The sequence below is a fragment of the Lissotriton helveticus genome, chromosome 10 (genome assembly GCF_964261635.1).
Source record: "Lissotriton helveticus chromosome 10, aLisHel1.1, whole genome shotgun sequence".
NCBI lineage: Eukaryota > Metazoa > Chordata > Amphibia > Caudata > Salamandridae > Lissotriton > Lissotriton helveticus.
The window spans coordinates 354,359,586-354,386,239 of NC_136071.1; the positions used below are offsets into that span (position 1 = coordinate 354,359,586).

A 26,654-nucleotide genomic window follows, 5' to 3' on the forward strand; every position below is an offset into this window, starting at 1 on the left:
AAGTGTCCCTGTGGTAGATGGTATATAGGAAGTACGATCCACAAAGCCAAAAAGAGGGTACTTGAACATCTTCGGGCCATAAAGACCAAGCATTGGCATAGCCAATAGGCCTCGCCTTTGGGACCTTATAAGTGTTTAGCCATGCAATAGTTGATGTTGTTGCAGGAAGGATATTGTGCTGCGTAACTAAATACTTATAAGGTCCAAAGGCGAGACCTATTGGCTATGCCAATGCTTGTTTTTATTTTGAGAGGGAGAGTACCTGCACTTCTCAAGAAAAACGTAATACTTTCAATTGACGAGTACTGGCACTTCTCCGAAACAAGCAGGTACCCTGTTACAGAGTACCTGCACTTCTATTTTTCCATTCCAAGCGCTGCCTAAAACCTTTAAATAGACTAGAGGGCTCTTTTCATCGCAGATGGGCAGAGCCCCAGCGCATGTTAGGCACAGACTCAGCATTCGCTTGTGAGAATAAAGTGGCAGCTATGAGGCTGAGGTGATCTGCTGCGCGCTCGTGACTCCAAGCTGCACGCGCGAATGCCGCGTAGGCCCTTCATTGCACGCAGGAGACACTCTCTGGATGAACAACATGACGCCTCGGTGTCGTGCTCAATTAACGCGTGCTTCTCCTTCAAGAAGTGGCTGAAGAGCGCTATTGAATATGAGGGTGACAAATGTCAGCGCACTGGGAACGCCTGCCCAAGCAGAAGGGACACATTTAGGACATGCTTAACTAACCTGCCCAGGAAGAAGTGGCTAATATCACAACCACATGGCCAACAAGTCCTCTCGGCGGCATACAATTAGTGTGACAAGCTGTATGCAAGAAGCGCTCCAGCGTGTGTTTTCTCTTGTACTTGTAAAATGTGCGCACTCGGTGACATTAGCTCTCTGTGACATGGATCATTTTCCACCTCTGCACATCCCGGAAAGAGTGACTAAGAATCCCCCATTTTGAGGCTGACAAAGGAGCCTGTATGATCGTAGATGGCAATCAAAGGACATCAAACCAAGCTGCCGTGAATTAAAGAGGGAGCTGCGCATGCGGCCTCAGACATTAGCTCTCTGTGACATGGATCATTTTCCACCTCTGCACATCCCGGAAAGAGTGACTAAGAATCCCCCATTTTGAGGCTGACAAAGGAGCCTGTATGATCGTAGATGGCAATCAAAGGACATCAAACCAAGCTGCCGTGAATTAAAGAGGGAGCTGCGCGTGCGGCCTCAGACATGAGCTCTCTGTGACATGGATCATTTTCCACCTCTGCACATCCCGGAAAGAGTGACTCAGAATCCCCCATTTTGAGGCTGACAAAGGAGCCTGTATGATCATAGACGTCAATCAACTGACATCAAACCAAGTTGCTGTGAATTAAAGAGGGAGCTGCGCGCACGGCCTCGGACATGAGCTCTCTGTGACATGGATCATTTTCCACCTCTGCACATCCTGGAAAGAGTGACTCAGAATCCCCCATTTTGAGGCTGACAAAGGAGCCTGTATGATTGTAGACGGCACTAAACGGACAATCAACCAAGTTGCAGTGAATTAAAGAGGGAGCTGCGCGCTCTGCCTCGGTGAACGGTGACTCACAGCACTCCGAGGAGCAGTGACTCACAGATGGCCCATGTTACCTAGGAAGACAGCCTCGATGAACCACGACTACGAGAGACCATCAACCACGCTCATTATGGCACCTGCTGAATGAGAATGAAACATGTGTGTGTACTAGTGAAAGCGGCTTCCGACGGGTGTGCTGAAAAGAACTCATTGGGATTTAAACAAGCATTGGCCGTGAGTAAAAAAAAAAAAAAAACACGTGCGGCCATGACCGGGAGTTGTGTGTGCACGCGAGCAAAAATACAATTAAAAAACACACGCGAGTGGTGCACACGCGCACAGGGAGAGCGAGAGGAAAGCCAGATGGCGCCTCTGCTCTGCGCAGTGCCGCAAAAGTGAAAGTGATCACGATCGCGATGCAATTAATGACCCGTGACGGAGGAGACAGATGGCGGCTGCACGCATGCATGCAAGCTTGAGGCCAGCAAAAGCCTCTGGTAGCACTTTAAAAACCCTCTTACATAAACTCGAGCAAGTACCACATGCGCTGCTCTAGGCTTGACCTAAAAAGGATAAGCAATACCCGGCAACTCGTCATTTCAGTACATGCCACAATCAGAATGCAAATTTGCTCAAATTCTGCGTCCTAGGCAGCATACCCCTAAGGGAAAGAGGAGGTAATAGGACTGTAGAATTAAGGAGACTTGAGTCCAGAATGATTGTCAAATACAATACTTTGTCCCCTATGGGTTTGAATCTGGACGAAGAAATATCCGTTCATTTAGGATAGGTTTTGCAGTTGCAGATGTTCTCATGTTCTAACTTGATGTTTTTCAAGGATTTTTGTTGTTTATATTTTAGTAATTTAGTGCACTTTTGCGCAATGGTTTTAATATAACTATCTCGGTCTGGTCTATTGCAGACACCATTGTGGAATGCAGAAGAGCTTTAATATCTATCCATACATCAGCTGATTAATTTTTGTCACTTTTTGGTGCTGGGTGATTTTCAGCACACTAGAGCAGGACTTATTGTACACAAGTAATTCCCCTGAATCTAACCACCTGATGGTAGACAGGGGTGTCTTCTGATTTATCAATTGTACCACCGGCCCAAGAACCCCAGGTGTACGGTGCCCTAATCTGGTCTTGATACTAGGTACGGCTTCATAGCAGAGAGCCGTGAGCTCTACGCACTACTCGGCACCCCGGCTGTCCAGCCCTCAAGTTTCTGACTTAGAGCCAAGCAGAGAAAAATCACTGCCTGTTGACAATGTCTGGGTGTCCCTCCTGAACATTGTGCAGCTATCTGTAGAGAGTCTGCAGTACCAATCAAATAAGATGGACATCCAGATTCCACCCAATACCCTGTCCGTCTTTGTCGCCAGCATAGTTGATAATCAATCTAGGGGAACTAAACTAACTGACCTAACGAGTACAGTCTGATACTACATTTGCACAAACAAACAGCTCTTGCATCAGTATCTTAGAAAAGCTATTGGCTCTACCCACGATGCTCAGTGAGCGATTGCCTGAATTCAAACAAAACTTATATTCACAAGGGTTTCCTTTCAGCCAGGTTGGCATTGCTTGGTCCCAAGTCAGCAACTCCACAAAGCCACTCCTGCCCTCCTCCAAACATGGGAGGGGAGCAGTGAAATTCCAACCTCCAGTGTCACTGGCATGGGGTGTGCTGCAAGCCCTGAGGACAAGAGCAGCTCAACCCCAACTTCGAACAGCAATTGCACCGAAACAACAGCATCAGTTTGTGCTGCATTTGGGCAGCTGGCATGCATAGACTACCTGCTCACCTGCAAGCCCACTGCCTCGAATATAAGAAACAACAGCAAATACAGGCAGACACAAAGGAAGGGACGAAACAAAAAAATAGGTTGTTTGCAGCCAAATCGGTGTGTATCCCTTATTCAGCATAGTAGTAGGACAGCATGCGAAGGTCCACAAAGCCTACTGAGGACAACAGGTCCCCTGCGCACCAGACAAAATAGAGGCCAATGGTCTGCTCACTGAATGTTTCAAAGCCGGGCCTTCAGACATCAACTCCTCGGCTGTACTGCCATGATCATCTCCATTGGTTGGTGAACATTCTGAGAGCACCAGAGAGTGGGGCATAAAGATTCGGCCCACGCTATGATCCAGGATACCCCCTGACTCTGCTGTCTTCTGGTCAAACGAGAGGGGGGGCACAAGCCAACCTTCTTTGTACTCAGAGGGGCAAGCAGGCCCTTTCCAAGGGAAAAGGCAGCTTTCAATCACCAACAGGGACTGGCCAGACAGAAAACTGAAGCATGGAATAGGGATGAGAGGTGGGTTTCGAGAACTATCAACTGCTTTTCTCATGACAGATGACAGAGCTTGGGTCAGGGGTTGCCTGTTCAAGTAAACTGCAGGCCATTTCGCCTGTGGTCCTGGGACATTAACGGTCTCGCCACAAAACGAAAGGATCTGGACTTCTAAGAGAATGTGCGAGCATTCGACATCATCTTCCTGCTGAATCCGCACATATTCAAAAGTTCATGAATTTCTCTCCTCCAGCTGATAAAGAGACCAAATATAGCCATCTCTCAGGTGGTTTGGTAATATACGTTTCTATAGCAAGCACAGCCTCAATTACAGCTCTGGATGTCAAATCTCCCACATCCAATGCAATCAAGATCTCCATCTCGAACAACATAGCAGATTTAGACGTGGTTCTCATTAATGCTTATGTTCAGCCAAAAGGAAAGTCAAGGGCCTCCAGGGAATTGGTGCAGGAACTCCTGAGGATCATTGAGGAGGACACCACATATCTTGTGGTTTCCGGGGATTTTAATTTGCATTTACTGGACTCCTCCTCAAGCGACATTGTGTGGCTCAATCGTCACAGGTCCACGCGCAAGGCAGGAACACATTTGGTGCCTTAAATAGAAATGGTAGTCAATTACTAGATGATCTTGTGCACCTCAGTTTCAGGGCTTTGAACAGCAAGTTTATAGGAGACAACCCATTGGCTGCACATTTCATTCTACTAAAACCAGCTCAACACTGGAATACATCTTTGTGAACCTTCCGCTACTTCTACATTAACGATCATAGTAACTTGGTGATAGAGGGGACAGCAACAACCTACCACAGGAGGTGTTTTTCTCAGCTGACCAGTCTGTTTTAAGTCAAATTCTGGAAGCACCGGATGCCACCTAGTGTCAACTACAAACTAATCAAATTCTCACTGTCAATCATTGAGGACTGCCTCTGGTTGCAAATGAAATTAAAATGATGAAGTGCACAAACCTGTGTCCATGTGGCTGTGCTTTACTAAAATATTTCGGGCTGCATTTGCAACACCAGCCAAGGTAAGGACTTCTCAAACAGGCTTTGTCAATAATAAAATCAAGGCACAAATAGTACAACTCAAACTGCTTAAACCGACAGTAAACAAATCCCTCAGAGCTCTGTGGAACAGACATGGGGATGCCAATGCCCATGCAGTATTGAAGCAACAGAAAACTCAGCTAAAAATACAGAAGTGAGCCATCAAAAAAGCCTAGGGCGATATCTGTGCCAAACTGTCCTGAGACATAAAACACAATGATATTGACAGATTCTGTGATTCCGTCAATAAACTACTCTGTCCTGACCATGGATTAATTATTTCCCTCATCCCGGAGGCAAAATGTATAACAGAACACTTAAATCCACCGTAGACGGGAGGCACCCAACAGGTCACCCAGGGAGCTGTAAACTTTACTCAGCCCACAAGGCAATATCTGGTCAACGCAGACATAACTAAAGGGTGAAGGGAAATTGCCCTGTGTTCAAATGGCAACCCCAGCAGTATTCAAGCAGGACACTGCATTTTGGGCTGAAACTTTGACACTGTTTTTTATGACAAACCGGGAGTCTGGGCACACAGCCTGCCTCATGGAAGGGGCTCGATAATGTCGCCAATATTTAAGAGAGGTGATAATCTTTGGCAACAAACTATCATTAGTGACCCTTATTGACAATGAGGCAAAATACTTTGCAGGTACACTGATTGAAGAATTGACAACCTGGGCCTTGAGCAACTCCGCCATTCCTTTTAATCAAACAGGTTTCTCAAAAACATCAGGCACAACAAACAACATCTTGGCACTCTCGCTTCTGATGGATGCAGTTATAATTGCTAAACTGCCAATGCACCTAGGTTTTATCGATTCCAAGGTAGGCTTTCACCATGTCAGCTACCAGAAGCTTTGGAACAAGCTGACATATTGGAACATACCTCAGGCTCTACTGGACTTGCTTATCCTGCTCCATATGGACACACAGGTTCAGATCAAGCTGGGCCCAGGAACGCACCTCTCTAGGACAATTTCAACAACTTATTGTCTGATGCAGGGGTGCATCCTTACAGCGACTCTCTTCAATCTTTTCATGGGTGAACTGACAACAGCTGCAAACATGCAACGCTCACGCTCCAAAAGTAGAGGGCATGGAAATGTCCTGCTTTCTATACGCTTATGATGTGGTCCTGGTCAGTCATAGTCAGGAGTGGCAGCAATGGCTGCTCAATGCCACGATTAACTACTCTACAGACAATGGCCTGGCGATCAACCTTGAACAAACCAAGACCATGACGTACAATAACAACAAAAATGAGCCCCAACGTGGGTCTGGGGTGGAAGCACACTAATTGAAAACAAGGACGACTACAAATATTTAGGGGTGATTATTGATAAAAACGTCTCTTTCTCTGAGCAGAAAGGAATAATCAAGAGTAAGGGCTTGGCGCTGGCTGTCTCTCTTAAAAACCTTACACGAAATACAAGTTAAGCTTCCACTGATTATTTTATATGGGCGCGAACTGCTGAGAGGCAGAGATGTCGAAGCTCTGGAGAGTATTACAGTGCGATCATATAGTATCATCTTTTCTCTTCCACGTTTCATCTCCCCAGCACAGATCCAGGTGGAGTTTGGCTTGGTAAAACAAACCCTGGCCAGGTGAGGAGCTTATTTAATATGCTGGAATAAAATCAGGAAAGCAGAGCCTAACACACTAAACCATCTCCTTTGGAAGGAGCTGCAGAATCGAGATACATCGCCAGTGAGGGCCTATCTTCAGGAATCATTAACAATCGCAGGGCTCACACAGTATTGGGACACCCCAACTAGCCACCATATTTTTAAGCTGCTAGTCTGGAAAACAATAAAATCTGCCCGCTTGCTGGAGACAAGGCCTCTCTTACATGTAGTGCTCATGGCTGGATGATATTAAATAATTATAAGACTCTTGTATCACAAAAATATATTAATACTAGGTACTCTGCCTTTGTTAAGGAGTTGTTCCTGAGGTACCGCCTGGGGAGGCTGCCCTCAAAATTCCATCTTCCACCCTGGCTGCGGGAGGGCCAACTTGCCAGCTATGCGGTTCCAGGAAGGAAGATATGCTTCACCTAGCATGCTCTTGTGATGCGCTGCAGGGCGAAAGGAGACAGTGGGTAAAAGTCCCCCTTATTCAAAAAGGCATACGCATGTGGAGGCAGGTGATGCTGGCCTGCTTTGAATCCAGTGATCCACAACTGAACTGTCGTTTTGTGAAATTCCTGTTGAAGGTGGAAAAGAAGAAATAATCCCAAAGTAAGAGTAAGTAGTTCAGGCTAAAGACAGCTGCACAGGTGTAGTTCCACAGGGTAATAGTGGTCTGCACTCACCCTCTAATGGAAAACTGCTCCATAACTAAATTAAACAGAAAAAACACAGAAAAGGGAGTGCCTCAAAAATCCAACAAGAGTATTGTAGAGTTTGCTCTCGTTGTTTTTTCTCTCCTCCTTTCATGAAGTACACATAGTTCAATAGTGTCAATATCAATGTACTCTTCTACAATATCAAAATAACATGGGAGCCGTGGTATGAAGTCTCAAAACATTCTCATTATTCTTTAACACGTCAAAGAAACAGCCCAGCCAACACGTTTCTTCCTAATAGAGGACTTCATCAGAGTTCATGTATTTCGTTGGAGCAATATCACATCGCAGTCTAACTGTAAAATGGATCAGTTCTCCATGAAATTCTTAGAACACTAGTACTGTTCCTTTATTATGGTATTCTTCTAGAAGGTCCGTGACGGTGTTGCTGTGTATTATTATCCCGTCTGTGCTTACAGAACCCAATTGGGTGTGGATATGAAGTTATGATATTTATATATGGTCATCTGGTATTTCCATACAACAATAAAGGAGCAGTACTAGTGTTCCAAGAATTTTGTGGATAACTGATCCATTTTGCACTTAGACTTCTATGGGTCATTGCTCTAAAGAAATACATTAACGCTGATGAAGTCCTCTCCAAGGACAAAACATGTTGGTCGGGCTGTTTCTTTGATGTATTGAAGAATAATAAAGGGAATTGTTTTGAGACTTCATACCACGGCTCCCATGTCATTTATATTGCAGCATTGTACATTTATATTGAACTATGCGTACTTTATGAAAGGAGTAGAAGAAACAAAGAGAACAAACTGTACAATACATTTGTTGGATTCTTGTGGTACTCCCTTTTGTGTGTTTTTTGGTGGAAAAGAAGATGCCTCGCACCACAACCAAATCACATCACTTCACGGGTGCCAGTAAAGACCTAACCAATTTCAATTAACTTTATTTCAATACAAAGTATCATAAAAGTACATAGGCAGTATGGTAAAATACAGTTATAAAAGTGTTATAAAACCATTATATACATCAGTACTAGCCTAAATACGGTTGTTACAATATGTCTTAATTAATCAAATTAGTCGCGGTATAGGACATAGTTTAAAATAAGCTTTTTGGTTAAAATTTAAAAAGCGCTGAGTAAACATTTCCTAGTGACATAATCGTTTCCAGCTATATTCAGTAAAGTTATAACAATTCATATTTTTTCTCCCGCTTTTTTCCTTATGAAATACACTTCAAGCAGATACCTGCTAATGCCAAATACTAAAGCCTGGCGCGTGTCTGTTAATAGGATTCTTTCTGCTTCTCTGAACCTCCGCACTCCTAGGTTTATACAAAGAGGTTTAATCCACTTTATCCTTTGGGCCTTATAGGCAGGACAGAAGAACAGAACATGCGTAATGTCCTCCCTCCCACCTCCACTACACATGGTACATTTATCATCGCTGTTTTTGCTCCACCTTTCATTTATGTCCGTCATCTTCTGTTGTAGTAAGCACCGCCTACTAGGTAAACCCCTTAGGTTAGGCCAAATATTTAAATATACCGCCATCCGGGTGTCAGTTGATCATCACCCGACATCCAGACAAGCCGCATCATTCGTCTCTCTGAGTGCGCAGACACCGGCCATACCGTGCCTACGTTAGGTGAGAGTTGCATTACATTTCGCCGTCGTCACTGGAGAGAGCTCTCTGATAGCCTTGCACCATCTGAGACTACCGCGGATGCGTGTATTGATAACCCGTTTGTATCTTGCAGGTCCGACGGACCCCGACATTTTAAATTGCACTCGAAGTGTGGATTTGGTCAAACGGGCTTGAACCCGATATCTGTATAGCCGCATCATTTACGCTACACAATACCCAGTGATTGGGCATATTCGGCCACTATCAGGTGAGAAATTTCCCGCATTCCGCCTTTGCCACCCCAGAGACGTCTCCTGGAGTTTTGTACCATTTGAGACGGCGTCAGCCAGTACACCCTATCATTTAAGGGCGCACATTTTGATAGTTTCATTATATTTTGCAGGTGTGACCTCCGACTGTCAAGCTTGACCAATTTCCACCAGTTCTAACTGAATCGCACGTTTTAATCCCACGGGTGAGATTTTTGACTATTGGCATTTTCAAGCCACACTGCTTTTCATTTTCAAAGCCGTAGCTTCATGTAGCTTAGTCCCGTTTGTGTATATTTGGGCTCTAATTTATGTATAATTCCTCTTCTTGCACTATTAGATGCATTGCAGTTTTGCTATTCTATATTTTGAACAACGCCTTAACTGCCATACTGTGACAGACATTGAGTAATGGATTTATATCTGTCTCCAGATTTTTATCATTGTTGGCACACGTTGTGAATATCGCCCTCAGCAGAACCATACAAGAAATATCCAGGCTCAGAGATATCACTCTGCAGGTACATTGTATTTTTTTGTACCCTCCTCTTTGTGGCCTTTCAATCTGGATCCGACTGTAGGATAGAGGATAGAGAATAACATAGATTTTCTCCACCCACACAGACTCGTTTATTGATTCAGGTATTTACAGTATACCCCTACCTGATATCGCAACCTAACCAGGATTGCAATTTATGTACCTTTACACCGGGTACATCGGGTATTTACATTTAGTATGCATTACTTACTTCCGGCCTTGGCATTGCCCAAAGAGGTGTGGAAGCAGCTATTCTGTAGATTAATCTGTGGCAACAGGAATCGTGTTATTAAAATCTAACAAATGCCCTTGGCTGCCTGCATCAATGCCATCACTTGTGCTCAATTTATTATCCTTTTCCTTAATCTTTGGAAATATTGAGATGGTATTTCCCCCCCCCCCCTTTCTCTTTCCTTCCATCCAGATCCAATTTGGTCCATATATATTTCTACTTTCGAGCATTGACCGAGCAAATCCCTGGTCCGTGTTAAGTAAGTTGTTAATGTATCATCATTGTAATCGACTGCATGAACCTATCAAACATGTGATAGCGAAATATGTGTTCCCACAATTTTACTTTGACCCTAAAGACGATACGTGTGTTGTACTCTCGCAATATTAGACGATATGTATCAATCAGTGAATATAAAGTAAACAAAGTTGTTGAGTCTATGGAAACCAACTCTGCTTAAGGCAATTGTATTAGCTGTTTTGATGTAATGGTCCTTTTAAGTTAATCGAAATATAGAACTATGTATGTATGCTTTACTGCCACACTTTAGAAGGTACTTTGTACCGTTTTCTTATGTAATGCTTCTGTATTATCATTTCAGATTGCTTTGTGGCTCCTGAAGAAGGCGTTAAGTCGCCGAAACGCGCGTCGAGTACTGTATTATTAATTCGGTGGACACCCCTATGATTGGTGTTCCTGCTATAAATTGATATGGTCATTGTTTTTAATGTAACTCCTTGATTGTGAATTTTTAGTATTGTGTTATTTAGCTTTGATTTTTATTGAACATTGTATGTGTTGATTAATTAATTATATATGTGTTTTTATTAAAATTTGATGAGTTTATATCACCCCTACAGCTTTCCAATTGTCCTTGACTTGGTTCCTCACTTGTTTATTTTATTTGAAATCCTTTGACTGCCTAGGCATTTTCCGCACACAGGTTGTTTACCCTGCCCTAGGAGTCTAATAGAGCATTACCCAGGGGGTCCTTGTTAATCACAACGTTTGCTCCACCTTGCAACACAACTTTTTAACAAGAGTATTCTATACCTAAATTTAAGGTATAGGGTTTTAGCTAGTGGTGGATTCACTTCATTCAGGAAGGATTCATACGGAGGGTCTACTTTGAACAAAAGAAATTCTCTAGTTAGAGAACCATTTGATATATCATTAGTTCTGTGTTCATTCATATAGACCCAAAAAATAGCTTTTAATGTCCTTCTCGAATTAGGGGTTAATGCATTAGGACTATTCCAAAAATGTGACAGTCCTACCCTCTCAAACCATACTCTTATGTGCGTAAACCATGTGATGCAGTTGGAAATATCCAGGTCTTTTAACTCCTCTAAGGCTACTCTATAATGAAGGAGTGCCGGTGTGGTCCATAACCTATTACAAAATGGCAACTCTCACAAGGACTGCCCTAGTGGGGATAACAGCAAAATTAACTGTGTGTACTGTACTTGTGGAGAAAGAACTGATCTGCATGGTCCTGGCTACTGTACAAGGGTGATCCTTTCCAGGCCTGCCTTCCCCTTTATTGCCCATTTTGCATCTTGGTATCATTCCTGCACTTTGCATTTTATTATTCTGACTGATGTTGGTCCTTTGATTTTGGAAAAAGGGGTGGTGATGGACAGAGTTTCTGAATGATGCAGAATACTCTTACCAAGTCAAGAGATCATGGTTTTAATCCATCACCTGTTTTTTAGCTCATTGCACCATCCCAGCTCAGAACCTGGCTATATGCAAATTAGTCTGTTCCTGTCCCAGTGCATGATGGGAACAGGGCAAACCAAACTACCAAGCCAATTCTTATACTGGGAAGGAGACAAGCTTCCGGGGACCGGTTTCTGGCATCACAGCCTTCGTCGGCCCAGCTTGCTTGAATCCTGATGGTGCAATGAGCAAGGGACTCACGTCTGAGTATACCCTCCCACACATAGTGTGGATAAAATCGATTTTGGAAAAAGGGGTGGTGATGGACAGAGTTTCTGAATGATGCAGAATACTCTTACCAAGTCAAGAGATCATGGTTTTAATCCATCACCTGTTTTTTAGCTCATTGCACCAGCTCAGAACCTGGCTATATGCAAATTAGTCTGTTCCTGTCCCAGTGCATGATGGGAACAGGGCAAACCAAACTACCAAGCCAATTCTTATACTGGGAAGGAGACAAGCTTCCGGGGACCGGTTTCTGGCATCACAGCCTTCGTCGGCCCGGCTTGCTTGAATCCTGATGGTGCAATGAGCAAGGGACTCACGTCTGAGTATACCCTCCCACACATAGTGTGGATAAAATCGATTTTGTTTACCTCGAAACCGGGCCGGTCCTCGGATGCTTGTTTCCGTTCTGGGAAGGACATGGCTTTTGTAGTTCGGACTGGACTGTTCCCATGGGGCACAGGGTCAGCGCTGATTTGCATATCGCCATTGTCTAACCCAGGGTGGTGTGGAGTGGAAAAACGATGGATTTGGGCCCAGATCTTTGGACTGGGGTGAATGTGTGACATTGATCCACATTCTGTCCATCATTGTTGTGTTTGCAGTTACCGCTCTAAGTGTACTGGGGATGCTCAGACGTGAGTCCCAGGCACTCCACACCACTGGAATCAAGCTAGCCGGGCTGAAGAGAGGTGTTACCTCGAAACCGAGCCGGTCCTCGGATGCTTGTTTCCGTTCTGGGAAGGACATGGCTTTTGTAGTTCGGACTGGACTGTTCCCATGGGGCACAGGGTCAGCGCTGATTTGCATATCGCCATTGTCTAACCCAGGGTGGTGTGGAGTGGAAAAACGATGGATTTGGGCCCAGATCTTTGGACTGGGGTGAATGTGTGACATTGATCCACATTCTGTCCATCATTGTTGTGTTTGATGTTGGTCCTTTGTATGCCTACTCTTTTTATGGATGGTTGCAAAAAAAAAAAAAACACTTTGCTACAGCCCTCGGGCTATAGCCTTAATCTGTCTACCACTTTATGATGGGTTATCTTATGGCTGACTGTTCACTTTTTTAATTTACTGCTGCAGAAAATATTTGTAGCAGTTGACATTTTCTGATCATAATCTGCGGTATAACATTTACATATGTTTTAAAGTATGTGATCTCATTAAGGAGAAACTCATTTTTCTGGCATTGCACTTTGCTATTCTGGCTGGCTATCTTGCACCTTTTGATGGGCTGTTCAATGGCCGACTACTCACTTAACTCAATGCTGTGGAACATATTTGCAAAAGTTTAACTTTACCGATTTTATCGTCAGTGGCATATTATTTTTAAATTAGTTTAAATGCTTGTTTCAAGGTGTGAGGTCTCATCAAGGAGTAATCCATCTTTAGAGAGATAGTGGCAGTTACCACAGAAAAGGTATCTTGTGCTTTATGATGTATTTTATTGCAATGGTTTTAAGTAACTATGCAACTATTAAACTAGTCGCAGCAGCAGGAATTGTTCTTCTTAGCCTAGATGATATTGTTGGACCAACGCAATAATATGCTGTCTCGGTCTAGCTACATAGTCATTGAATGAATACAAAGTCTAGTCCATCTGAGCCAAACTTAAATCAGGCAAACAATTACCGACACAGATTACATCAATGGCCTAAACATCTGAACGCCAACTGCAATTCAGCACACAAAACAGCTCAGTGTATTCTCACCCTCCACATTCACCGCTTAGGTTGAAAGGCTGCAAGACATAACTCGCCTTATCTAACAAATGTGAGAGAATATCCCACGCCTTGCAAACTGAACATTCACACCAAATGCAATTCGGGGATCACATACCAGTGTAGAACCTCTGCTGGATGAATCACAACCCACCATAACATTTAGGGTCAAGGTGATAAGCATGCATCAGCACAAGCGGCATGTTCATTCAGGACACGTGTAGGGCCCACCAACAGGAGCAATAACGTATGTGCTGCCTATCTAACGCAACTTTTAACTGCCAGTACCACACTCGCCAAGGTACACACACAAAACCCAAATGTATCACTCAGGCTGAGGAGGCACCAGGAACTTTGAAGAAAGAGAACCTCAACAATAACCCTTGCTCCAAACTGAAAAAAGTTACTGCTATGCTCTCTCGCACTTTCTCAGTAAAGACTTGTAACCAAACAAAATACTCTGTTCCAAATGACGTTATTGTCTCCATATTATTATATAGTATCACCACGCCCCCGACTAAAAAAAATCATAAGTAAAAATTTAGCTCAATGCTGTCAGTCCAGCCACTCAAGCTAACGACATGCCTAAACCAAAGCACCAATCCAATCAGCAAAACAAGACTTAGTCAATGAAGTAACTTGGTGCTTGCTCCTATTGGAATTAAAAGCAGACCTTCCCGCTCAGTATGCATTAATTGTATGGGAACTAGCAGGAATTCTAAGCATATTCACCAAAGTACTCAGCCAATAGCGTCACTTTATAAATGACACCACACAAGTTATTATGGCGTCACTTTACACTTTTACGCCTGTGACATCACTACAAAACTTCACTAATTGAGTCAACAACTTCTCTAACAACATCCACATCAGCCACTGATCATCAAGTACGCTCCCCTACAGTCCCCATCTGCGCCAGCTTTTGCCCCATGCTACCCGAAAACCAAGATCCCCGCCCAACAGCGCCCGTTACCAGTGACTAGGGCGGCCACCTTCCATCTTGGGTGTAAACGCCCCCAGCATGCTCCGCGCGGGGAGGGGTGCAGTTCGAGGCAGCCGGAGGACTTACGTCATGCAGTGGTCAGACAGCTAGAAAGAGCCCAAGAAAGTAGTCAGAAATGCGTTCAGATATTGACTGGTATATTTCAAACGAAGGAAATCGCCTTTAGAGCAAAAAATAATAATGAAAGAATGGAAAATAATGAAAACAGTACAACGATATGTGAATCACCTTTATTCATAAAAAATAATTAACATTGTACTAAAATGATAAATTCGGTACTTTATGAAAAAATAAGACTTTGTAGATTTTGGAAAGGAATTCTCAATCGGAAGTTCATTGATTGTTTCTGTCATACCTTAGCAAGTCAACATAACACCTTTTCAAGATGGCCTCCTAGTATAAAGCCAATATTGACAGCAAGTGCCATATGTCCGGTTCGTGTGGGGCAATTGAACGCTAGCTTAAATAGTAACGCCTCTGCCTAAGACCTTCTTTCACTGGAGAAGTTATCGCCGCTTAATAATAATCTCAACAGACCACCCAAGCCGCTCCTGGCAAAGAGGCTGGCAGCTTGTAGTACACTGATCCCGGAAGTCATCAGACACCGTTCCCAAATGTACAACCAACCGTGTCTGTACGGGGATCTGCTTGGGTGTCATAATAAAGCCCCATCCACGGTTAACCAGATGCATTACCACCCAAGTTTTCCTTCAAGATGGCCGCTGCAATTGAGGAGAGCCTGACCGATTAGTCCTGTTTCTTTGTCAGTGAGGATTTGTAACCAGTAACCGGCGGGCAAGTTGGAGAACGGTGTCACCACGCTCGTTGTGGGCAGAGGTAACGGCCTCTGGCCGTCTTTATTAAAGGACAGGATCAATGTGAGTGAAAAGAGAGGGGTGATACTGTTTAGACTCCAAGGGGTTAGGGTACAAAGTCAAGCGTACAGGGGTGGGGGCTAAATTATTGTTACAGGGGGGGGTTCATAGGAGTGAGAGTATGAGGAATGATATTTGCAGGGTGAGTGGTTCTGCTCACAGTATGCTGTCGTAATCCAAATAAACTGTGTGCATGCACAGGTTTATTTCCTACGTGTTAGAAAGATAAGCTTCCATCAGAGTTGCTTGACAGTTTCGGCATCAGCCTTTTGATCTCTGACCCATTGAAATGTATTTTGCCATTTCTGATTCCAGTCAAAATTAACTTTTTTATTATATTTTTCAAACAAACCATGCGCGCTGCACGAGCCGTATACAATTCTCACAAACCCACAAAAGATTTCAGCACTCTCTTAGTGTTTTGGTTGTCCTGCAGAAACAATATCTGTAACCAAACCAGGGGAATAAGTGGAGTCTTTTGAAATGACGTGCAGGGTATTCTACTTTCTGCTTCAGGAACTCACTCTTTTCCTTCTATAACAAAATCGCATGCTCTTAAAGTATGCACAAAAGTCACTCAAAGGACATATTATTTTTCACACGTTCAGAGACCTAAATCAAAACATCGCCGTGAAAGACTACTACTCTTTTAACATCTTTAAAGTGGTGCGTTATGCGTTGAAATACGGAGGCCGCCGAGACTGCTGCATCTGGCATTACCTCTACGTCCCTCGTCCTCGACCCAGTCATCACACATGAGGTATTCCACACGACAGGAAACAAAACAGGAAACGCTTTTAGACTCCACCCACCCTCCTGTCAGGTGCTATAACACACCTCACCACCAGAAGCAAATCCTGTTTTGTTTCCTGTCGGTGGTTTACTTGATGGGAGACGCTGGGGTGAGTGCCGGGCGCTTACCTGCTTCGTTTGTCCTATGGATCCTCCTCTGCTGGGCTCTGGGGGGCTCCCATGGACCGTCGTGGGATTGCTTGGAGTGGGGCTGCTGGGCTTCCCTTTCTCCTCCTGGGCTCAGGTGACCTGTACTGCTGGGCTTTGTGGGTCTTCCTGTTTCGTTTCCTGCCCTGGTCGCGCTGATGGATGTGCTGTGGATCTTCCTCCTGCTGCTTGCTGCTTTCCTGCTGGATCCTCGTGCCGTGGACAAGGTAGGGGTTTGGGGCTGTGAGCGCTGGGCTGTTCTGGGGCGCGCTCCTCCCCTTTGGATTCCCCGATGTCGCCATTGCCTCTTTGCCTTGTGGGGCCCTGGTGACGGCTCCTGCTCGTGCCTCCGGGACGCGCTGACGACTTTGGTGGCAGGTGACACGCGGATGAGTATTCTCCCTTCTTGGGTCATCGGGAGTTCGTGGCTGCCTTTGGACGGCCGGCTGTCTCGGCGGCGTTTCCTGTTTGCGCGCATGCGCTTTGCCCCCTGTTACGCCCTTCGGCCGTGTTCGGTGCCGGGTGCTGGTGTGGGCGGACGCCCGGGTGGTCTCCGGGCGCTCTGGTTCTCGGAGCGGAGTCGTGCCTGTTCCGTGGTTCTGCCCGGTTGCGTGTCTCGGCTGGTGGGCGTTCTGTGGGAGCCTGTGCCTGAGCCTGATACGAGTGACTCCCGGAGATTGCGCCCGGGGACTCTTCTGGGGAATTCCTTCGCTCTTCCGGGGTGGGGGAGTCCCGCTTCCGCATGGACCCTTTCTGATCTGTTTCTCCAGTGGCTCAGTCGGTGGATGTGCGGTACTTCTTCGGCGTACTTGCGCTGGGCCATGCCGTGGATGGGAGTTTGAGCCTCGCTTGGAGCTGCTGAGTGCCTTTCATACTCCTTTGTAGTGGTCTTTGCTCCGCTTCCTCGGCATTGTGTGTTCTACGTTGCCTGAGCACTGTGGAGAGGACGCTGACCTTCTGCTTACATCTTGGAGTCCAGGCGTGGCATCTGGTGGGAGTCTGCTTACGGTACGTGCTCTGCGATGTGGTTCGTCACTTTTTTTTTTTTGGTGTATATTGCGCTGTGCTACGTTTCCTCTCCTACCCTCTGCTGTTTTGCTGGGGTAGTTGCCCGGATGCCTGGAGTTCGGCTTTGAGGCTAGGTCCGATGGCTCATTGGGCTCTTGAGTCTTCTGCAGGGGCCTGGGCTCGGCCTCACGTCACTGGTTCAGATCCCGGTGGGTGCTCTCGGACTTTCATCCTTCTGAGTTCGATGTAATGTGTACTGTGGGTAACTGTGACCGTCTGTTCTTCGTCACCAGGATGCCTTTCTAATTGACTATGGTCGTGTGCTACCTCCGTCGTGAGGGGTGCTGTTACTCTCCTGGGCCTGCTTCTTCCCCTTTTTCCGGTGGGGCCTCCTCCCCTTTCCTGTGCTGCCTGGAGGTGTGCTGATGCCCGGTTTCGGCGCCTTCTTCTGGATCATCTGTTGCTTGCTGTTGGGCTTTCTGATTTCTTCGGATTTCTCTGCCAGTTCCTCTTTTGTGAAAGGGAGCAGATTGGCGCAGCTGAAGCATGCTGGGCCCATGTCCCTGAGGTCGATGGATCGAAACCTAATCGGTGGTTCTGTTGCGAGTGTGGATGGTGCCGGATCTTTCTCCATACCCTGGTTTGTGTCCTTGATTTCTCCACTTGGCCTGTCTTCGTTCCTGTGGACTCTGTGGTGCCTGTCTTGTGGGTCATCTTTCCATGGCTGCTGAGCACGTTCTGGTGGACGGTGTGGGCTTGTGGATGGATTCTGCCCTGAAGATGTCTTCTGCCGTTTCTCATCTGGCTGTTCATTCTGGCGTTGTCCAGTCTTTGCTGCCCGTTTTGGAGTACCTGTTTTCGTCCTCGCAGGGGGGTGCCAGTTGTCCGGTGTTGCTGGGGCCTATGGCCCGCCTGGAGGTGTATGTATTCCGGACGTCGCCTTTGCTTCTGTAGGGGCTTCTGCTGTGTCCTGTGGTCCTCTATTGCTGCACTGTATCCTGTTTCTGCGGGATTGGATGACGGACGTGGTCCAAGGGTCCGTGGCTTGCGGCTACCTTTCGCTGGGGCCTGTCTGTTTGGTGATTCGCTGGTAGGTTGGCTACGCAGGGTCTTCCAGGTGCACATGCATTCTTTATCTTTCATGACCTTCCGACCGGGGGGGGGGGGCTCCCTCGGTTTCGGGTGCCTGGCCTTTCCACCAGCCTTCCAGGTTTCTGCAGTCCTCCTTTCGGATTCGTCGTGGCTCTGGGCATTATTTCCTCCGGGCATTTGGGAGAAGGTCCTGGAGGGGTGCCGGGTCTGGTCCACTGCGTTCCTGTCTGGGCCGCCCTTGGGGTCGTTTTCGCTGGTGTTCCTCCTCTGGTTGGTGGGAGACTTCGCAGGTTCCTTCCTGCTTGACGCCTGTCGACCTCGGACGGATATGTGCTGGATGTCTTGTCGTGGGGCTCCGGATCAGATTCTTGTTCCCCCCCCCCTCCCCCTCCGGGGTGGTGGGGTCCCCTTCTCCTCGGGATGCTTCCCGCCATCTGGCCTTGTTGGACGTTTTTTTGGTCAGCGGACGGGCCGGTTGTCCCGTTTTCCCCTGGTGGAGCAGGGGTTGGACGTTTACCTCCTTCATCTTCGTGGTGCCATATTTCTCGGAGGGTTTCCGGAAGTTCTTCTGCCTTCGGGGCCTGTTCTTGTTCGTACGGAGGATACCATTCGGGATGGAGGCCCTCCAGTGGGGTGTGCTCTGGCAGTTCTGCGTCCTCCCTTTTGGATCTTCGGTCCACCCCCCGGGTGTTCGCCGAGGGGGTGGCTCCCTTGGTGGCCCATCTGCATCTCCTGGGGGTGTCTGTGTGCCCGTATTTGGACGACCGGATGGTTCGGGCTCCGTCCCTGGAGGTCATGTCTGGCCGCCTTCCCTTGACCGTGTCTACGCTCAGGGACCACGTGTTTTTGTTCACCTTGCCCGGATGTCTCCTGGTGCCTGCGACCCGGAGGTCCTTCATCGGAGCCGTGTTCGGTTCTGTGTCGGGGAGGGTGTTACTGGCGGACGCCCGGATTCGTCGCCTGCAGTCATTGCTGAGGAGGTTGTTGTCGCAAGCCTCGGCTCCCATCCTTCAGTGGCTGGAGGTTCAGGGCCGCATGGCTGCTTCTGTTTTCACTGTGCCCTGGGCCAGGGTTCGGCTACGGCCTCTGCTGTGGCCTGTGCAGCGGTGGGTCTCATTCCTGTCCTGGGTTTTGCGGTTCCTGTTCCTGTGTCTCTGGATGTGGTGTCTGCTTTCCTGTGGTGGTTAACCCCTCCCTCCTTTCCGTGGGGCTGTTGTTTCGTCTGCCTCCTCCTCTGGTTGGGACCTCGGATGCCTTCGCCTCGGGCTGGGGAGTGACTCTGGCCTGTTGGGTGATGCTGGCGCGTTGGCTCCCGTCGGTGTCTCGCAGGTTGTCCTACTGGGGAGTGTTGTCTGCAGTGGAGAGGGCGCTTCACTATTTCCGTCTTCACCTGGTGTGTTGCCTTGTCCTGGTGGAATCGGCCTTCACGTTGGCTGTGGCGTGTCTGAATCACCGGGGTCTCTGTCCCTGTGTCTGGCTCCCAGGACTTTTCAGTTGCTTTGCCTGAGGTTCGGGACTCCGACTCTGGCCTTGTTTGCCTCGGGGTCCCATGCCCTGGTGCCCCTGTTCTGCTCCTTGTCTCCGGTGGGGGGCGCCGGGGGGGGATGGATGCCATGTATCTCCTTCGGCCTCCCTGGCTTCTCTATGCCTTTCCTCCCTTTCCTTTGGTTCCTGCGTTTCTGCTGATGGATCGGCGGGAGGGGGCTCAGGTGGTGGCTGTGCTGCCTCTCTGGCCGTGGAGGTCCTGGTTTCATCTGCTGCTGGCCCTGGCGTTGGGGCCTCCTTGGTTTCTACCCCATCACCCCTCTCCTCTGAGTCTCTGTCTCTCTTTCTGGTTCCCCTCTCCTTGGCGGTTTGGGGGTTGACCGGGTGTCTCTTGGGTCCCGTGGTCTGCCCGACCTCTTGTTTTGGTGCTGCGGACTTCTTGTGGGTTGTCTGCTTTGTCTTCCTGTTCTGAGCGGGGGTCTTCATTTCGAGGTGGTGTTCCTCCTCTGGTTTCCTTGCTGGACCTTTGGGCTGCTTTCTGTGCCTTCCGGGTCCCGGATTCCTTTCTTCTTTGGGTTTTTTTTTTTTTGTTGTCTTCCCCTTTTGTGCCTTTGGAGTCTGTGGCCCTTGCCATTCTGTCGTGCCTGGTGGCTTTCTGTTCTTTCTTTTGGCCTCAAACGTGCCTTGTGCTTTCTGTGGCTCGTTCTGGGGTGTTTCGCTCTTCTGGCTCTCTCTCCGTGTCCTTTAGCTTGGCTGGTTTGGCTACGGCTGCTTCCTGGCTCTCTTTGGGTCGCTGGTTTCTGGCGGTCTTTGCTCTTGCCTGTCTTGATGCGGGTTTGCCCTGTCCGGCGGGTGTCCTGGCGCTTCCGCTCGGGGAGTGTCTGTCTCCTGGGCTGCTTCCCTGGGAGGATTTGTCGGGCTGGGTCCCGGGCCTCCGGGTCCGCGTTCGTGCAGCTCTGGTGGTGGGGTTGTGCCTTGTCTGACCGGACCGGTTTTTGGTCGTGGGGTGTTGCTGGCTGTGGGGGGTTTCCCCTCCACTGTGATTCTGTTGTTTCTTGCTACTTTGCCTTGCTACACTCCTTTGTGTCTGGTCTGTGTCTTGTTGTGTGTGGGCTGCCAAAGGCCTGTTTGGGCGTTGCTTTGGTATGCCTCATGTGTGATGACTGGGTCGAGGACGAGGGACGTAGAGGTAATGCTATGATTACGTATGGTAATCCCCATTACTCTTAGTCCTACTCGTCCTCGACCCAGTCATACATCCCGCCCGCCCTCCCTTTCCAGGCCTTTGGTGCTTGGTACATCAGGATTTGCTTCTGGTGGTGAGGTGTGTTATAGCACCTGACAGGAGGGTGGGTGGAGTCTAAAAGCGTTTCCTGTTTTGTTTCCTGTCGTGTGGAATACCTCATGTGTGATGACTGGGTCGAGGACGAGTAGGACTAAGAGTAATGGGGATTACCATACGTAATCATAGCAATATTGGAATGGTCCACTGGAGACACAAATGCCTTTATTTTTATTATAATTCCACCAGGTACTGTGCAGATGACCAATCAAGCTTGGTAGACCGTCTAGCACCCCCACCGTAGCCAACATTAAACTACATTTTTGGATGAGGGCGAGAATCTGCACACATTTCCTTTTTAAGACTTCTAAAGTTGTTAAAAACTCTCAGCTCCCACTGCGCTGGCTCTCCACCACAAGAGAAGAAAGCAACAACGTATACTCAACTGATTTCAATTATACCACGATGTCACAAACTCAACTGTCTCTCAAGAGCCTCCTTAACACTGAAAGCAGCGCCATGCAGCTTATATTTGACAGGAACATAATTTGCCTTCGCTTTTATCTTGTGTTTAAATCACTTATTCTTACCTAGGTCATCAACAAAAACACTCGGATAGTTAAATATAACTTCTTCCACTAAGTTCTCATTCATAATCACAAAATCCTCCTCTTTTTCCCCTGACTGAGCCCAGTGGTAAGAGTGTAGTGGATTTTTTTCTAGAGAGGACATCCCTGACTTTCTAGAATTGGCCAATGGGGGTCCAGATTGTAGGAGCTGATGTGGTTCTTTAGGACACATTTGAGAGGAAAGGTAGTTGGAACTACCATATGCTGACAAACAGTGATGTGTGTCACAGAGAATGAGATATGTACTTTAATAATAGACATTTGTGCAGACATCACCGGAACACGCTAAGAACATTTTATCCTGAACGAAGTGCTGTGTATTACAGAAGATGAGATTGTCTACTGTAGGAGACACCTGGTACAAGAACCAGGAACACTGTGTGCGGAGTACCATAAGTGGAGACAGTTGTTAGAACAACAGGATTGTGTAATTCACACACCAGTTACTGTTGAACAGATGTGCATGATTCATCATGCCTCTGTCGTGGGCTACAACTCAATGTAAGGTCTGTATCGCAGACATGTTCCTTTGCAAAATGGTCACCTAGGCGGTATTGACGGGACTGTTCAGGATGCTGTAGACTAGGGGTTGTGAACTGTAAAGCCGCCTTAGAAGTTCCATTGCCTCCATAACTTCACAGAATGTCTTGGTCTCACCTCGTAATCTGCCCCAACTAAGACAATCAATCAGTCATTTGTTAAGTGCACTACATACCCGCGAGGGTCTCAAGGCGCTGGGGGGGGGGCACTACTGATCGAACAGCCAGGTCTTTAGTATCCTCCTGAAGGTCAGCAGGTCTTGGGTCTGTCGTAGGCTCAGTGGGAGGGTGTTCCATGTCTTGGCGGCGAGGTGGGAGAGGATCTCCCGCCGGTGGTGGTTGTTCGGATGCGCGGGACGGTGGCGAGTGAGAGGTCGGCGGAGCGTAGCTGGCGGTTGGGGGTGTAGAAGGAGAGCCGTCTGTTGAGGTAGGCTGGGCCGGTCTTGTGGAGTGCCTTGTGTGCGTGGATGAGGACCTTTAAGGATATCCTCTTGTTGACGGGGAGCCAGTGTAGGTTTCTCAGGTGGGGGGTGATGTGGCTGTGTCGTGGTACATCAAGGATCCGTCGTGCCGAGGCGTTTTGGATGTGTTGTAGTCGATTGATTAGCTTGGTCGGGGCTCCCGCGTAGAGGGCGTTTTCGTAGTCAAGTCTGCTGCTGACGAGGGCCTGGGTGACTGTCTTTCTTGTATCTGTCGGGATCCATCTGTAGATCTTGCGGAGCATGCGGAGGAGACGGCGTTGACTTGCTTGGTCGTTGAGAGCGTTGAGTCGAGGATGATTCCCAGGTTGCGTGCGTGGTCAGTGGGGGTCGGGGCTGCCCCCAGTGCCGTTGGCCACCAGGAGTCGTCCCAGGCTGACTGGTTGGAGCCGAGGATGAGGACCTCCGTCTTGTCCGAGTTCAGCTTCAGATGGCTGATCTTCATCCAGTCGGCAACCGCCTTCATTCATTCATGGAGGTTGGCTTTGGCGGCGATGGGGTCCTTGGTGAGGGAGAGGATCAGTTGAGTGTCGTCGGTGTAGGAGATTATGTTGAGGTCGTGCTGTCGGGCGACATGTGCGAGTGGGGCCATGTAAATGTTGAACAGTGTCGGGCTGAGGGAGGATCCTTGAGGTACGCCGCAGATGATCTCGGAGGCTTCGGAACGGAACAGGGGGAGGCGAACGCTCTGGGTTCTGCCGGAGAGGAAGGAGGTGGTCCATTCCAGAGTCTTGTCTCGGATCCCTGAGGCGTGCGCGGAGTGTGTGGTGGCAGGCGGTGTCGAAGGCGGCGGAGAGGTCTAGGAGGATGAGTGCCGCAGTCTCCCCGTTGTCTAGCAGGGTCCTGATGTCGTCGGTGGCGGCGATGAGGGCGGTCTTGGTGCTGTGGTTGCTGCGGAACCCTGACTGGGAAGGGTCCAGGATTCTGTTCTCTTCGATGTATCGGGTCATATCCAGCAGATTCTCTTAGTTAGGTAATAGTACAGCACATATGTCTAAAATCCTTGGCCGAGCAGTGGCTCATACTAACCCCTTTTCGCCACATTCAAGGTGTTTTAATACTCAGAAACTGTGTGTAGTCAAAGGCTTTATTTCACAAGAATTACGGGAGATCAGTCACAGAGTATGCCGTCAAATGATAAGTTATTACCTTCTACACCTTGCAAGAATTTCAAACATTCTTATTATATCAACATTATTTGGAACCATAACTGAAGAACTTTCTAAAACACATCTGCAAAATTACCTGGAAGAAAAAGAAGTTAGAGATCGTGTATTGCAGAGAAACCCCTATGAAAACTACTGTAAAGGACACTACATTCCCAGGGCTGTGTGGCCTAACGTCAAAGAAGTGAGCCGCTCTATTCGGGGCTCCTCGTGGGTGGGTCCAATCGGGCATCATTCTGACCCCTTGCACTCCTGCAAGGGCCCGAATATCTTGCTAGACACGGGCGCTGGGGGGGGCGGGGGGGGGTTAATTTACTTAACTGGGCGGTGTCCTCCTGGTAGCACAACCCTGAATTACTGACGTAGGTGGGCCTGGATGGCCGCCTCTGTCCCAAGATGGAGGCGATCGGTCGGAATGGCTGTGACTCAGCGGAGCCTGCAGAGTGACAGAGATACCTGGTGAGACAGTGCGACCTACCCCGGAGTACTGGTCCCGACCAACAAGTGGCTGCGACGACTGCTGGGGAGAGTCAGGTCTGCCCTAGCGGATAGTAATTGGAGCGGAGAGCGAGGTCCATTACCCCGAGTGCCGGGGGGAGCCTGACCAATCCAGACAGTGGCCAGCTGTCACCTTATCCACAAAAGCTTCGACTCACCTGGAGGAGAGACTGAAACTCAGGGTGAGCTCCAAGTTCTGAAAAGGGTCGTGGGCAGTGGCCGATAGCGCAGGAAAAGAACGAGTGCTGGAAACTGCTGACAGGCCTGGGCGGACATACAGCAACACTGAGCCCTCTACTGGGCCTACATGAAGGTAGTAGCGGGAAACCCTGGCAGCAAGGCTGGGACTGTGGGATCTGCGAAGGAGACCACCACCCGAGAAGGAACTGGCATAGCTGCACCCATTTATAATCTAAGCAGAGGTCTCATTGAGCAAGGAGTTTGGCGCTGCATCGGCCTGGCACCTACCAAGGGCACTGACAATCAATCCCTGAATTGACACGATACCCAGCAGGCGAGGGGCCTGGGGCCTTGGGTGCGCCGGCTGTGAGGTCGGGAGGAGGAGAACCCTGCTGGGAAGGAGGAAGCGAACGCTCCCCAAACCTGGGAGCCATACTGAACGACCATACCAGTCTACCGCACATCTCCTCTGGAGCCCCTTCCTCGCCATAAAACCACTTGGGAGAAGGGTACTGGGGCTCCTGCTCCCCGCTTTCCCCCCCTGAACTACAACACTAGAACAGAGCAGCAATTCAACAGTGAACCCATCGACCACCGCCGCCACCTGCCGGCGGAGAGTACCTACAGAACCCAGAGGATATTGCACCTGCCCATGGATGGCCACATAATCTGACATGATACGGATGGAACTGAAGTGCCTATGGCTTGACCAACTGTAGGGGCGTGTAGACCTGCACATAAGGAGCGGGACGCTGACCAACCAGCGCCCCTGCCTCACACGCAAACACTGTCTGCGCTGAACTTGTGATCACCAGATGTTGGAAAACGAGGCAGTATCTGTGAGACCTCCAGAAATAACATGTATACATTTGTCCTTCACGGGGAACCAAACACCCCATTTTAGCGCTTGACTCTCATAGGGTAGCGTTGCAGAGCAGTCTATGGCTTACTCAAGGGAGGTTGTGTGGGCTAATAATCGCCATTTACAAGTACGCAGAGATAACACTCAATAATTGATTGTCCAGTCTGTATTTTGCATTATAAAAGGAAGAGTACATTTATTAAACAAGCACACTACTCAATACCATGCAACAATTTACAAATATACATGAGCTGTTGGAATGACTTAGTGACATCGCATAGCCCTCCCACCCCACCCGCAGAGAGGGTGGGGTCTAGTACCTCCACTCCCATGTATGCATATCATCTTACCCCCTAATGCCGTGGGTTGACCATAACTTGGAGTGAGGGCCCTGCCCACTGACACCATCCCAGTGGCGACCCATCCCAGTATCTCAGCAAGCATTTATAACAGGAACACCTGCCATAGTGACAGATAACCCTGACTGAGCATCTCATACTGACCATACAGTATACACACTTGAATCACAGTGGCTAACAATCTGTGTTGTTCATCACTTAATGCAGTAGAACTAATACATGTCTAGCGTCCCTTTAGAATGACAGGTACTTATCATATCTGATAAGTTATAATGCATTTCAATTAAAGCCCCTAAAATGCATCACAATTATAATTCCAGGAATAAGCACATGCAGCTAGACACCCTAGCAGGAATGTCCAGCAACATAACCCCAATTTCCTTATCATTTCACATTACACATGTGATTACCAGTCTCCGAAAGGAACACCATTCATAAATGCACCACCTGTGCAATTACACCTTCCCACCTCTAGGGAATATCACCTCAGTGACAATCCGTTGGACCCTGTACACTTCAGTGCAACCCTAAGCTTCAGCTCCTGGCTGTAGAACAAACGTTCCAGCATGAGGTAGGTTTAAAAACACAGATGAACCCTTGAGGAGTAGTCTCCATTAAGTCCCCCTGAGACTGAGACTGAGGGTGGGGACTTCCCATCTTCGTGCTGGGGGAG

The 26,654-nt window shown here is 48.0% G+C and overlaps 2 protein-coding genes across 2 annotated transcripts in view; one reads left to right on the forward strand and one right to left on the reverse strand.

Annotated features, from left to right (window-relative positions):
* The window catches only part of CCM2 (CCM2 scaffold protein), a 349,754-nt gene extending 335,125 nt beyond the window's left edge, over window positions 1–14,629 (reverse strand). Inside the window, exon 1 of the mRNA XM_078662564.1 lies at window positions 14,559–14,629. The gene's annotated coding sequence lies outside the window, so the exon portion shown is untranslated. The remainder of the gene's footprint in view (window positions 1–14,558) is intronic.
* A 698-nt stretch (window positions 14,630–15,327) lies between these two features.
* ANAPC15 (anaphase promoting complex subunit 15) overlaps window positions 15,328–26,654 on the forward strand; it is a 59,112-nt gene continuing 47,785 nt past the window's right edge. The window contains exon 1 of the mRNA XM_078662565.1: window positions 15,328–15,466. The gene's annotated coding sequence lies outside the window, so the exon portion shown is untranslated. The remainder of the gene's footprint in view (window positions 15,467–26,654) is intronic.